Raw genomic sequence first — 14714 nt, forward strand, 5'->3', positions numbered from 1 at the left:
GGCTTGAAGCCTTTCCCTGTCGAACAAACAAAGCAAGAGAAGTGGTTAAAGTCTTGTTAAATGAAATAATACCATGCTTTGGGATTCTAGTAGCAATGTCTTCTGATAGAGTTTCACATTTTTGTGCACAAGTGGTAGAACAGATAAGTAAGATTCTAAAGATAGATTGGCAACTGCATACTCCTTATAGACCACAGGCAAGTGGACAGGTAGAAAAAATGAACCATTTAATTAAACAATAAATAGCTAAAATTGGATAAGAAGCTAATTTGTCATGGCCTCAATCCCTCCCTTTAGCATTACTTGGAATTAGAGTTAAACCTAGAATAAAAGGGAATTTGAGTCCCTTCAAAATCTTATATGGAAGGCCATAGCAATTTCTATTTAGTGGAGAGGACCTAACGCAGTTAGGATCAGAATATTTATATGCTTATATAACTGAACTTCAGAAACAATTAAATAAAGTACATACATTTGTTTTAGGGACCAGGGCTAGAGGGTTGGATCAACCAATCCACCCCTTTAAGCTCGGGGATTATATATATATAAAGACTTTTTCAGGACAACCCCTACAGGAAAAATGGAAGGAAAGTGGACGGAACCATACCAAGTATTACTGACAACACATACCACCATTAAAACTAAGGAGCAAGCAGCTTGGATCCACAATTCAAGGGTGAAGAAGGCCCTGGCGAGGATATGGACCACCACTCCAATTCGACCAACAAAAGTTTTCCAGAAAAAGTTTTCTGTTTTTCCAGATCCTAATGATTGCAGAGGTGCGGTTCTTGGATTCGGGGTGGGCAACTTGGGATGAGAACTTACACCTGACCTTAATACAAACAATTTCTCAAGTAACTAATAAGACGAACTGTTGGGTATGCACCCATCTGCCACAGCATGGGAATAAGGGTGTATCGTTAATCGGGATTCCCTTGCCTGCAAACTTATCTTGGACTAATTTGTGGGAAAACACATCTTGGGGTCGAAAATATTAAGAAGTTTTGGAACTAGAAGTGAGTAGCTTCATGCCGTTAGAATCCTATTATGTATGTGTACAAAGGTGTAACCCGCCTAAGGGTATGGGAAAACAGGATTGTATAAATACAGGTACTACTTATGTGGGGAATCAGACATCTTGTAATCGAACAATTGATATTAGTACAACTAGCAGTTGGGCAAATTCAACCAGCTGGCCAGTACCAGAAGGAAAAGGGTGGTATTGGCTATGCAATGATACAGCCTGTAAGGTCTTGCCCGAGAATTGGAAGGGAACTTGCACTCTTGGAGCGGTAGTCCCCAATATGACAGTACATGATGTAGTGCCTCGAGCCTACTTGAGAAATCATATCCAGAGAATCAGACGAAAAATTAACAATCCATTGATAGAGAGACACACCGCTTTTCATAGTTTTGTTCGATGGTTTATCCCATGGTTAGGAGTGAGTGAATTGGAAAAGGCGATAGTTAATATTTCTGCAATTACAGAGAAGTTAGAAAACAAGACTCTGGATGCTGTAAAGGCTCAACAAGAAGAGATATCTAGTTTATCACAGGTAGTATTACAAAATTGGATGGCCCTAGACTTGTTACTGGCCGCTCAAGGGGAAGTCTGTACAGTAAAAAACACAAGTTGTTGTATGTATATAGATCAGAGTGGAAGGATCTCTACCGACCTGGAAGAAATATGGAAGCAGACAAGGGTCCTACATGAGATCAGTAAAGATGATCTTTCATGGAGTTTTAGTGAAATATGGAATAAGTTAACCTCCTGGTTGCCCAATTTTCAATGGTTGAAACAAGTGTTCATTGCTCTAATCGCATTAGTAGTGTTAGGAATATTTGTGTGCATGTTGTTTAGATGCCTGCTTTGTTGTGTTACTGTAAATAATGAAAGTATCTGATGCAAAAGAATTTGCATGGGAAAAGAAAAGGGGGGATTGATTAAGGAGGTATTGGGGAGGCATTGGGGAGGCAAGGACAATCCCCAGACATGGACTGTATATCTCGAAACAAGACACTGGAACTCATGATAAGGAAGCGGCAGACGGACAGAGAAACAAACGTAAGGACTATAAATCTCAAAACTGGACATTGGAATTCATTATAAAGATACAACAAACGGAAGAATTGGCAACAACCAGCTCTCGCAATTAAGAAACATGCCAATTCAGCAGATTCCTGACCAAAGGTGAAAAGTACACTGTGAGGAAGACTTGGGGTCTTCCTCCCAAAGACCCCTGCCCACGTCCCAAAGACCCCTGCCCACAATTCTTGGGAGGCTCTACGCAGGCGCAAGGTGCCAAAAGGCTAATTAGCATGAGAAGCGAGGGAAGGCGGGGATAGGTAATGCATATGTATAGGTGCTTGTAGAATATTGATAGATTGATTGTATAAATTCAAGACTGCTTTCTGCTTTAGGTATGCACGATAGGTGGAGAGATCCCCCGTGCATCCAGCGCTGCAATAAAGAATATACCACTTAAAGGAATTTCGGCTTCGATCTTTGAATCAAGGGGCAGGTAAGTGGGCAGAGGTAAGGGAGCAGATGAGAGTAACTGTTCTAGCTGTGCTGTGGCTTTGGATGCTGCCTCGGCCTATGCTTTTCTTTTTCTTTCACAGGTGTCTCCAGGCTCAAAGGAACAAACTGCACTCTGAAGAGCTGTGTAAGAATAGGGGCTGGTCATGAGCTGGGTTGAAGCAGAACGGCCAAGTAGCACAAGGTGACTATGAAAGGTGTCCATCTTGCTTTGCAGGTGCCGTGGAAGGCTCTCCACAGAAGTGGCTGAGGATTTCAGATAAGGCCAGAGAGCAACAAGGAGCGGCACGTGCAGGGATGGTTTCCAAGCGCTGCGGTGGCTTTCTCTTTTTCCCATGGGGGGCAGGCAAGTGGCTGAGGTACAGGAGGGGATGAGAGTAACTGTCCTAAGGGTGCTGTGGCTTTTGCTGCTGTGGTTGCTTTCTCTCCTGTTTATCAGGTGCCACAGACAAGGTGGGCTGAGATATCCTTTAAAGTAGGAGGAAAGCAGGTCGCTGGAATGCTGCGTGGTTCCTGAGAAAGGTGTTGTGTAGGAAAAAGGTTTTCTGGTGTGGCAGTTCCTGATGGCAGTCTTCTTTGGTAAGCAAAGAGGTGCCCGAAGCCCTGTCCTGTGTAGCCTGAGCACACCTTGCTGAGGATGAAGCCTGCTTTCCAGCAGTTCCCAAAACTGTGTTGAAGCTGAAACGCTGTGTCTGTGTTTGGGTTGGGGTTGCACCTTGGTGAGTGTAGGGATGGGTTTTAAGTTGGTGCAGCGGAGGGCCTGGCCCCAGTGTTCTGTAGTGTGTTTTGACCTGTCAGCATAGCCTTTTGGTTCTCAGATAGCCTGGTGAAGTAAGTGATTTTTCCTGCGAGTGGAATGGAATTGATTTTGTTGGTGTATAATTTGTTCTATCCTAGATTTTTCTTTCTGCGTAAATAAAAGTTTGAGCTAATTCCAGTTGGGAGAAAAAAAAATCAGTTACTTGCTTGGTTGTGTTGTCCTTTCAATATTCAAAGCTGCAGCAAAAGCATGGGGATTGTTGCTTCTAGAAACACCCCAGTTCTCTTGTTTTCACTCTGCATACTGTTGAGCTAAGCCATATAAAGAAGTTAATAAAACCACAGCTGCTGCTCCTCCTCTTTCTGCTTTTTTTTTTTTTTTTTTGTGCTTTCCCCCTGCATTTTCCCAGGTGATTGGCTTCAGGTTCCAGGTGGGACCTAATGGTAACTGAGTTGCAGGTATCCCATCAGAGAGCTCCTTCTGCCTGAGCTGCACTTTTTGGTAAGTGCTTTGTTTTTTCTTCAGTCGTTTGCAGGGTTCTTTAGGTGGGCCAGAGTCTATGGACTGATGCGTTTTCAAGTAGAAACCGGTACGCCTATCTTTTTGAGGTGGTAACTAGTAGGATCTGTCATTGTAAAGCAATCTAGTAGTAGGTGCCTGTATTGCACTCAGCTCTTCCTCAGGTAGTTATTATAGTAGTATAGTAGTTATTATAGCATGTTTACAGATAGTATAATGATGTTACCTTGTGTGTTTGCTTTGTGGTTCTGGGTCCCTTATGATTTTTGCAGAATTACGGGGCTTTTTTTTGAGTGTTTGCCTCTGTGTCAAATACTATCAAAGTCACAACCTTGGTGGCAAAGTGATGGAGCAGGGTTTAGGAGAAATGTATCATTGAAGCTCCCTGTGGGAGCATGTATCTGAAAATGGCAGCAGTGGGCACGTAAGGGGTAGTCTGTTTCAGTAGGAACAGTTTGTTATATTTTTGGAGCTTTTGCCTGTGGTTTTGCTGTCTGTCAAGTCTTTAGACCTTGCAGCCCTCTACGCTTAAAGTGCTTGGAATTCACATATTAGAAGTACGTTTTTAAGGGGTTGCCAGGTACGTTGTTTTTGGGAAAAAGTGGGGTACAGTTTCTTGACCGCATAAGTGCAGTAGTGCCTAGAGAGTGAGCAGGGTCACCTTTCTCGATCTCTAAAGAATAAGTCTGTTCGGGCACATGGAAGCGCGGCGCTGCCCGGGCCCATTTCTCAGGTGGAGCTACTGAGCAGGTGAGGGAAAGGAGCTGGGAACAGAGAGATATTGCACAACTGTATGTTGCATCAGTAGTAGTGAGTGTTGTGCAGGAGGTGGGTATCAGGGCTGGCATGCTAGTGAATGCTGGTTCTCTGTTTTTGCAAGTGATGATGAACCTGTTTGACGTAATTCCATTTGAAAAAGTTCCAGTTACTTGACTGGTCGTGTTGTCCTTTCAATATTAAAAGCTGCAGCAAAAGCATGGGGATTGTTGCTTCTAGAAACACCCCAGGTCTCTTGTCTGTTCTCTGCATGTTGTTCAGGTAAAGCAGATTAAAAAAAAAAAAAAAAAGAAAATGAAAACCAGCTGCTGCTGCTCCTGCTCTGCTCCTACTTTCTTGTGCTTTGTCCCTTCCCTTTACAATGTGATTGAGTTTGGGTGCTGGGCGGGGCCAAATGGTATATGAGCCCCAGGCATGGCATTAGAGAGCTCCTTCTGCCTGGGCTGCTCTTTGGGGTAAGTGTTTTGATTTTCCTTCAGTCAGTTGCAGGGTACTCTAGGCAGGCTGGAGTCTATGGATTTCTGGATTTTAAGTGCTTGGAATTCACTTAATAGAGGGATATTTAGTAGAGGTTGCTGGCTCACTGTTTTTTGTGATGGTGGGATACTCTTCTGTTTTTGAGCTATATTTTAATCTTTAGATGTATAAACCTACTTGTGTAATTTTCCAGAGGACTAAAACCAGCTTCATTTCATGCTACATGTGGCTTGGCAGTGTAGATGCAGCATTACTAAGAGCCTGAGCAGGTGTGGTGTAAATGCCTGAAGTAACTAGGAAAATAAAACTAACATTTTAAACAAACAAATAAATAATAAATAAATAAATATTATAATAATAAATAAAATAAAAATAAAAAATAAAAATAAAATAAATAAACTAATAAATAAAACAAAACTAACAAAGATAGAAAATAATATAAATTGGCCCAAGAGAGAGGGGATGTTAGGGAAGATACCACTGTCAGGGGAGATACCATCCCAAGGAAATACAACATCCTTAGGACCTCCTGAGTCGACGGGCTGAGCCTCTCTTCCCCCCCCATTGGGACGCCTTTGGGTGAGATCTGAATACTTGCTTATAAATCTCTATAGAGTCTTTGATCCTTTTAACGCGTTTATTTCTGGGCTGTGCACCTGTGATATCTGTGACATCTGTGACACCTGTAAACACCTGTAACACCTATAACACCTGTGTATTTCATGCATACTAGCTTGCTTTTGCAGACAGTCCCTATCACCGGCAATCCAAAAGAACCCGATTATCTGTTGCTGTAATAAACCATACTTGATTGCATTGTGATAACTCTCATTAAGTGCAACGAGGGTGAGGGTGGTTATCAGTGATAGTTCAGTGTTCTGAATCTAACCAGACCCCCAGGCGGTTAATGCATTTTTGGTGAATATCCGAACGGACCCCCAGATGGTTAATGCGTTTTTGGTGAATGTCTGACGGGACCCCCAGACGGTTATCGTGTTTTTGGTGAATGTCCGACTGGTTCAGTACTCTGAATCCGACCGGGCCCGTAACGGTTAATCAGCTACACCCCTTAACGCGACAGTAAAATTGGCGTAGTCGGCAGGATTGCTATGGATAAACTTCTGCAAATATACAAATGTGCCCCTTCCTAGGCGGGGAAGGAGTGGGCCCGAAAGTTTTGGAAAGATGAGGAAAAAGTTGTGGAGCGCATTGAGCAGTGTCAGGCTTCACGAAAGATTGGTCAAAGAAAGGGTAAAGGTGTGATTTGTGCTGTGTTAGGAGACTGTTTGTCTTGTGCTCAGCAAGAAGCTAAGGAAATTCCTGCTCCCAAACTGATCTCTGATGTGGAACATACAGCTTTGAAATCAGAGATTGATGTGTTGAAGTCATCATTGGCCTTTGAAAGGGAGACGGGAAAAACATTAGGAATCAGAGTGGATTAACTTTTGGATGAAAATAATAAACTTTCCATTGAGAATGACAAACTTGTGACTGAAAATGATAAACTTGTGAGTGAGAATAATCATCTTAAACAATTGCTGGAGAGGGTTAGTCATCTATTAAATAAAGTACAGCCTTGCGCTCCGGTCAAGCAGATTCGTGGAGTGCTGCATAGTGCAGAACCTGAAAGCTGGTACAGTGATTTCTGGTCTGACAGTGATGATGGTGTTGAAGAGATTTCTGATTCTGAACCTCAATCGATTTCCTTGAGACCTTTGGTTAAGACTGAGACTGCTGTTGATGATAATGATGAAATCCGCACTACTGTGTGAACGGTTCCGTGGTCACCGGAAGAGTTGGTTAAAATACAGGAGAAATTCTCAAGGCGTCCAGGGGAATCGGAAGTGGAGTATGTGTGGTGAGTTTCTCTTGAAGGAGGAGATCGAATTATGTTGAGTGAGGAAGAAGCAGGTGGCTTTTGGGGACCTGGAGTGTTTTTAACCACCACACCAGGAGACCATAGTTACTCTATGCCGCCCGTGCAGTGATATTGGGCAGGTGGTATAGATCCCCAAGAGAGAGGGGAACCCCTGGAAATTAGAGCTACAGGATATTCTGACCTGGCTGTAGCAGTACAAAAAGCAGCCTGTATTCAGGCGATATATGAAAGAGATGAATTTAGGAAATCCCCGATGTTAGCTCCTATTGACCCGGTTCAATTAACCCCTCTCATCCGTGGACTCCCTGATTGTCTTAAGATGTTTGTAGCAAACACCCAAGGTCACATACTAGCTGCTTGTAGGGATGATGATAGTGGTTGTAGGCGAAATCCTAACTCCCCTATTCCCACCTGGAGTGAATTGGTACAAGACGTAGATAAGCACAGACACCGAAGGGGCTGGATAAATTCTTCCAGTATTAAATCCCAAGACCACTCTCAGCGAGTCCACCAAATCCACACTCAAAATCCCAGATATCCCAAATTCAAAGAGAGGTTGAAACCTAATAGGGAACGAGGTGAGTTGTGGTGTCGGCAAAAAAACTCTTTTCCCCGGGGAGGGCAGTGAGCCACCCTGCTCAGCGGGTATTAGCAATTCAATGGCTCTCTAGTGAACACTCTGACCCTACCATTGCCATTCGTGTTGAACCCCCAAAAATACTGGTAAATTTTCTTATTGATACCAGGACCCAAATGTCAGTAATTACACATGAGACCGCACAGACCCTGAGCATAACACCTGGTCAACACAGGGTTGAATTCACGGGAATCAATGGTGTGGAAAAACAATGCCCCACTGCAACAATTTCACTCTGGTTGCCAGAGGAACAAAAATTAACCAGGATAGAAGTATTAGTTGGTGCTGCATATACTAATATTTTAGGATTTGACATACTGCATGGTTGTATGTGGAAACTCCCTGATGGAACTGTGTGGAGTTTCGCGACACATCAAAGGGATTCAGGCACCGTGAGACTGAGCCTGTTACAAACATCCATACCCTTATTCCCCGATAAAATCATGAATGATCGGCAATATCTGTTGTCAGCAGCAGCACTTATGGGGATTGACGGGGTGGTAACTGAATTGGAAGAAAGAGGCATTATTAAAAGGACTCATATACCTTACAATTCACTGGTGTGGCCAGTAAAGAAACCAACCAGACAATGGCATTTTACAGTGGAATACAGACAGTTGAATGCTAACACTACACCTTCAACTGCCGCAGTTCCAAACATGGCAGAGATAGTGAAAGCCCTCTGTGTATCTAACAGTAGTAATAGTGCTAACTACTATGCATGGGAAATCAAAGATTGCTGTTTCACCCTCTTTCTAACCCTGCCGGTTGAATACAACCGAGCATATTTTATTTTCTTTTGTGTTCACAGGAACCCTGAGCGAACTGTATATGGACAGCTGGAAGATGACGAATCAACAGTTTGGATTAATAATGCTATGCTTTACCCTGACCTTGATGCAATTACAGACCTTAAAGGAAACTTAGCTACTGTGGCTGTGCATGGAGCTGAGGTGTTTCACCATGGCATTTAACCATGTACTGTCACAGTATAGCACAGTCACTGGAACATCTCAAAACAGAAAGGACCTAAATCTCTCTACTTTAGTTCTACATGGAAACAAAATATTTTCAAAAGATGAATGGAGTTGGAATGATTCTCTAAGAATGGCTGAACTTTAAGACTGTCTTTGGGGTTACAGAGGCACAGAAATATTATTTGAATTCATGGTTAATACAGAAACATCATCGACTACAAAGGATAAGAAGCCTCTGCCCCTGCAGATATTTGAAAATGAACCGACTCAGCCTCCCATTGGTCTAACTCCTTCCATCTTCAATACAGGCCCTTATATAATTCAACAACAAATTCTCTTTGACCCTAGTTGGTCCCTAAAAAGGGCCACAGGATGCAACTAGGTTATTAGGGACAGAATTAGGTATATTAAATAGCATTGATGCTGAGGTCTTAATGAGTAGAGTAACTGCTACTACAGATGACCTAAGGAAACTGGAACAACCAATAAAACCATCTTTATTGGCTCTAGGAGCAAATCAATGGCTTCTGTCAGATGTTTTGCCCCATTGGGAACACATTGAGGAAAATGATCATCAATTAATTGTAAATGCCCTTGGAAAAGCACAAGGCAATACCTCCCTTGCCTTGAGCTGCATCCAAGCGCAGTTATGGATACAATCTGTAGCAGCAGCTATTATTAGAGAGGGAGAAGGAGGAACTTTGCCCACTGAAATTTGAAAATTGATTTGGGATAACGCTTCAGAATTTAAAAAAGAATTTCAAGCATGGTGGCAATTAGTCAACTTTACCCATTATGCAGAAAATGATAAAATTGTTGCCTTTATACTTACTATAAGTAATGCCACCATATACAATGTATATCCAATCATTGCATTAGGAGTCAATCATAATGGAATTATACTTTATCCTAAAGAGCATAAACTATAGGCCCATCAAAAGGGAGGAAAGTGGCAAACAATTGATGTAAATGCATGTATTGTGCGTGAACAAAAAGGTTTCATCTGTGAAAGTAACACGCTGGAATCCCAAGACATTTGTCTTGAGACTGAGCAAAATATTTGCCACTTTGAGATACATCCTAATGAAACCCTTGAAACTGTACTTGTATATATTGGGAAAGGTTGCGTTTGCATGAGAACTCATTGTGATTCTATAGTCGTAGATAATGCAGTGATAGATACCAGTAATCACTCTAATGTTTGTGTTTGCAATTTTACCAAAATTCTAGGATGTGATTTTAAATACTCAGCTCCTGTCACTTCTTATCAACTCATTGCATCTAATTATATTCTGCTTCATGAACTGTTGCCTACTCCTATTGGAATGAACCTTACCTTGGTGAAGAAACTGCTGGTACATGAGGACCTGAAGCAGCTGATGACACAAGTCTGAGAAAATGGACAAAAGACTCTGATTACTGAAGAGTAAAGAGAGATGAGAGACACCGTTGCTGGGACACTTTGGATGGTCGCCAGCTGCCAAGGGAATCTTCAACGAGATGCTTCACCCTGTTATTGTTCTGTTAATACTCACTGTTTATTTCTAGGCTGCACACCTGTGATACCTGTGACATCTGTGACACCTGTAACATCTGTAACACCTACAACACCTATAACATCTGTAACACCTATAACACCTGTGTATTTCATGCATACTAGCTTGCTTTTGCAGACAGTCCCTATCACCAGCAATCCAAAAGAAACTGATTATCTGTTGCTGTAATAAACCATACTTGATTGCATTGTGATAACTCTCATTAAGTGCAACGAGGGTGAGGGTGGTTATCCGTGATAGTTCAGTGTTCTGAATCTAACCAGACCCCCAGGCGGTTAATGCATTTTTGGTGAATGTCCGAACGGACCCCCAGATGGTTAATGCGTTTTTGGTGAATGTCTGAACAGACCCCCAGACGGTTAATACGTTGATGGTGAATGTCTGACGGGACCCCCAGACGGTTATCGTGTTTTTGGTGAATGTCCGACTGGTTCAGTACTCTGAATCCGACTGGGCCCATAACGGTTAATCAGCTACACCCCTTAACGCGACAGCAGGGTTGTATCAGAGTCTGCTCTTTCCTCTGCAGAGGGTATGTCTGTGATTACCCCTGCCGGGGCTGCTGTGCGTGCACGTCTTTTTGGCATTTGTGGAGCTCAGGTTTTTTTTTTTTTGTGTGTGTGTGTATGTTCTAAGTTGTTTTTTTTTTTTTTTTTTTTTTTTTTTGAGGGGCAAATAGTGTGTGTGCTGAGCGTGGTTGGCAGGAGGAGGTGGGGAGCTGCTCAGGACTGGTAGGTTTGGTTTCTCGGAGTGTGCGGCAGCCTTTCTATGCGATGCGACTGATTGTTGGGTGGGAATGTTCCAGCTTGTGTGTCTTAGCCATTGTAGCTTGTGTAATGTGTGTTGTGTGGCCCAGGCAGAGTTTGCTGTGGCGCTGTGAGCAAAGAATCCCAGTTAGAGCTGGTGAGCAGCTGAAGTACCAGAGCTGGGAAGAGAGAGGTATTGCAGCAGGTACGCTGTGGCTATGAGGTGCCTCAGAGTGTGCGTTTCTCTTGTCTCTACAGGTGCTTTGTGCAGTTGTGGACAGGGAGAGGAAATCCTCATGTCACGAAGCTCTGAGGGAAGGTTAGTGTTGTCAGCCTGGTCATCCCTTATCTGAAGTAAAGGGAAGATGCTCAGGTGTTTCCCTCAGAGGGTCCGAGGTGAGGCTGTTTGGGATAGAGGAGCAGTGTGGCAGGTGGGTGCTTGCAAGCACAGTGGTCATTTTGTCCTTTTGTATTCCCAGGTGGTGTGGGTGATGCTGGCCGCTCCTTTCAAGGTTGGGCCTAATTTGCAGGTACAGAGGCAAGTGGACTGCTGTTTTGAAAGGATAAAACTAAAGATGGGGTCCCTTTTGTTGTTGAGGGATGGGTGCTACTGCTGGCAGCTGAATGTTTATCTTCTACCTGTGTTTTTCCTTTGTTCAGGCTGAAACGCAATGTGTAGTGCAGGACGTCTTGACCCAAGCTGCCTCTGCAGTGACTCTGGTGCGTGATGAGCAGAGGTAACTGTTGTTTTTGGGGTGCGGTTGTCACTGCAGTTATTTTCCTACATCCAATAGTGTAAAATTCCAGTTGGGCTTTTAGAGGTGCTCTAAGTGGGTAAAGGGAACAGATGGAAGCATGTGCCATGTGGGGCAGGCAAGTGGCTGAGGTACAGGAGGGGATGAGAGTATGTGATTTTTTTCTGTGGATGAAATGGAATTAATTTTGTTGGTGTATAATCTGTTCTGCTCCTAGATTTTTCTTTCAATGTAAATAAAAGTTTGAGCTAATTCCAGTTAAGAAAGTTCTAGTTACTTGCTGGGTCTTATTGTCCTTTTAACATTCAAAGCTGCAGCAAAAGCATGGGGATTGTTGCTTCTAGAAACACCCCAGTTCTCTTGTTTTCACTCTGCATGCTGTTGAGCTAAAGCAGATTAAAAAATAAATACAGGAAACAGACACACAAAAAACAACACCATTGGCTGACTTGTTGTGAATGCAACGATCATTTAATCCCTTCATTTTCCCAGGTGGTGTGGATGATACTGGCTGCACTGTTGGAGCTTGGACTCGGAGAGGAATACGTGAGCACAATGGTATGTTGCATCAGTAGTAGTCAGCATTGTGGAGAAGGTGAGCAATGGGGCCGGCGTCCTAGTGAATCCTGGTACTCTGTTTTTGCAGCTGATGATGAGCCTGGCAATTGACTAAGATGACAATCGGTGCCTGTGAGTTTCTTGAGGCGGAGGGAATTTACCATGCAGCAACCTGAGAGCTAAGTTGGGGGGCACCTGGTCTTTGCATATCTGGAGTGGCTAATGGGAGCTGGGAGCCAGAGCAGCATGGAGCCAGCTGGCTGAATAGACTTGGTGCCAGTGTGAGGGTGGTTCAGGCTGGATCACGTTCAAGCTGCTTGTGGCTGGGTCACCAGGCTAATAGAAGAAGTGGGATTATTTTGTAGCGTGAGTGCGTGCGCCAGGCAGGACAGTTTCCTTCTGTTCGTCTGTCTTGTAGCGTTGCTTCTGCAGCGTCTGTTCTGTGCTTCTCGGGTCTTGATATCCTCCTGGCTTTTTAGACTGGACTGACTAGACAGGCGACTTGGTAGTGGTGCTGAAGGGCCTCAATGCTTGTTTTGTCATCATGGCTCTGATCTGAGCGCTTCTTGTCTTGCAGTCGCTGCTTAAAGAGCAGGTCTGTTTCAGGTCTTGTGCATCATATTCGGTTTGAGATCGCGTCTGTTTCCATCCTCACTCTTGCAGAAGTCATCTGGGCCGCATCAGGAGCTCTTGCTTGGGAATTGATTTCCTAAGCGTCTTCTTATGGGGTTTATCACTCCCCATCCTTCTGGTCTCTTGTCTTGAAGGCAGGTTTTGTAGGCCTCCATCATCCCAGTTCTGGCAGTTGCTTCCAGTCGCATGTTGTGACATTTGAGTCTCTCCTGGGGTCTGCTGCAGAGCACCTGTTCTGACTTGCTGTTGCCACAGGGCTTCCCTCTGGGGGGGTCACTTTTTCTTGCATCTTGTGTTGTGTGTTTTGTTTGTAGTGTTTGTGGCGTGCCTGTGTGTGTGTGTTTGGTCTGGAGCTGTCCTGCTTGGCAGTTAGTGATGACAGCTAACGTGGCAGTGCATGGGTGTACTAATACATTGTCAGGACTGTTTTGGCAAAGACATCCGGTCTGCCTCTGGGCACGTGCTGAAGGGCAGCTGTCACAGTATATCTGTTTGCGCACAACTGCTCATTTACCTCTATTCATTTAATAAATTGTAAAATTTAATTGCAATCCAATTTGGGACCCAGTCATGTATGAAAACTGGGGGCTTGTCCGGGAGGGCTTTGGTTCTTGAATTCTTATTTGATCTAGGAGAGGCGCCCCACCATTTGGTGGCTGCTGTTCGAGTCAGGTCGGGACTAATGGCATCTTGAACGTGAATAAAGGTAAGCAAAGGTTTTGATTTTTTTTCAGCTCCCTTGCTGGCTGCAGCACTATATTTTGCCTGTAATTCTGCGTGTGAAGATCTGAATGAAGACAACGGAGTCGTAAGTGTTTAAAGCGTATACTGTTCTGTTGGGTGGGTTTCGGTTGCCTGTGTGTGTAAGAGTGTGACTGAGACGGAATTTAGTTCCGAAGTGATTGTGGAGGTCTTCTAACCGCGGTTCCAATCTCCCGCGAGGGACTTGGCCAGTGAAGGACCGAAGGGATTCCTATAGGATTTGTGGGTGGGTGATAGATCTTAAATCCTCTGTAAGACACTCTTATTAGGGTAACCAAGGGCTGTGGGAATTGTCACAGTAACATTCCTAGATGGGTCAGACAAAATCGAAGACCAGGGACCAGAAGAAAGGGAGCAAATTACCAGACATACCACCAGAAAGTCCATTAGGAATAACGGTTAGAAATTGGAATGAGAGAGGCCCCAGAAAAGGAAAAAGTAAATAAAAAATGGTCCAGTATTGTGTGATAGAATGGCCAAAGGAGCCTTTAAGACCACATGTCTTTCAGCCTGCTTTTGGATCCTTTGAAGACTGTATTTGTCAGGCCTTAAATACACATGTTAATTCGAAGGAACCTTTTTGCCGGGAAGAAAGTGATTATGCAGCATTATGGATCAGGAGGACTTCACGTCCTTTTCCAGCCTCAATATTTACACTAAAAGCAGATAAGAAATTTGAAGAAGAAGAAGAACAGGAAAAACAAAAAGATAATAAACAGGAGCCGTTGGATAACCTACTATCTCCATATCCTAACAATCCACCTCCGGTGGCTGTTGTTATCTCCAGCAGTACCACCGTTGCCCCTGCTTTCAACACCATCAGCACCAGAATGAGACCGACCTCCGGCTGCATGCATGAGAAGTAGGACTGCCGTATCTGAGAGAGCTCCTCTATATCCCTTAAGGGAGGTAACTGGTGTATAACTGGGTTGGAGTTTTAACAGGGTTTTAAGGGTTTCAGGGTTAGCGTGTTAGGGTTTTAGAGTGTTTTTGGGGATGGAGTGTTGCTATGTTTTTTAGGGTTAGGGTCCTAGGGTTTTATTTTTGGTCAGTTATTTAGGGTTAGTGTTTTAAGATTTTATTTTATTTTATTTTATTTATTTTATTTTATTTTATTTTATTTTATTTTATTTATTTAT

General features: G+C 43.5%; 1 long non-coding RNA gene across 1 annotated transcript; it reads left to right on the top strand.

The window, feature by feature from the left end:
- Positions 1-561: 561 nt before the first annotated feature.
- On the top strand, positions 562-3242 carry LOC309886993. The gene is made up of 4 exons (XR_014319012.1): positions 562-779; positions 2422-2522; positions 2623-2666; positions 2757-3242. It is a non-coding gene; the product is annotated as an uncharacterized lncRNA (long non-coding RNA).
- Positions 3243-14714: the final 11472 nt, after the last annotated feature.

Source organism: Aythya marila, assembly GCF_965140915.1.
Source record: "Aythya marila genome assembly, chromosome: 24".
NCBI classification, from domain to species: Eukaryota; Metazoa; Chordata; class Aves; order Anseriformes; family Anatidae; genus Aythya; species Aythya marila.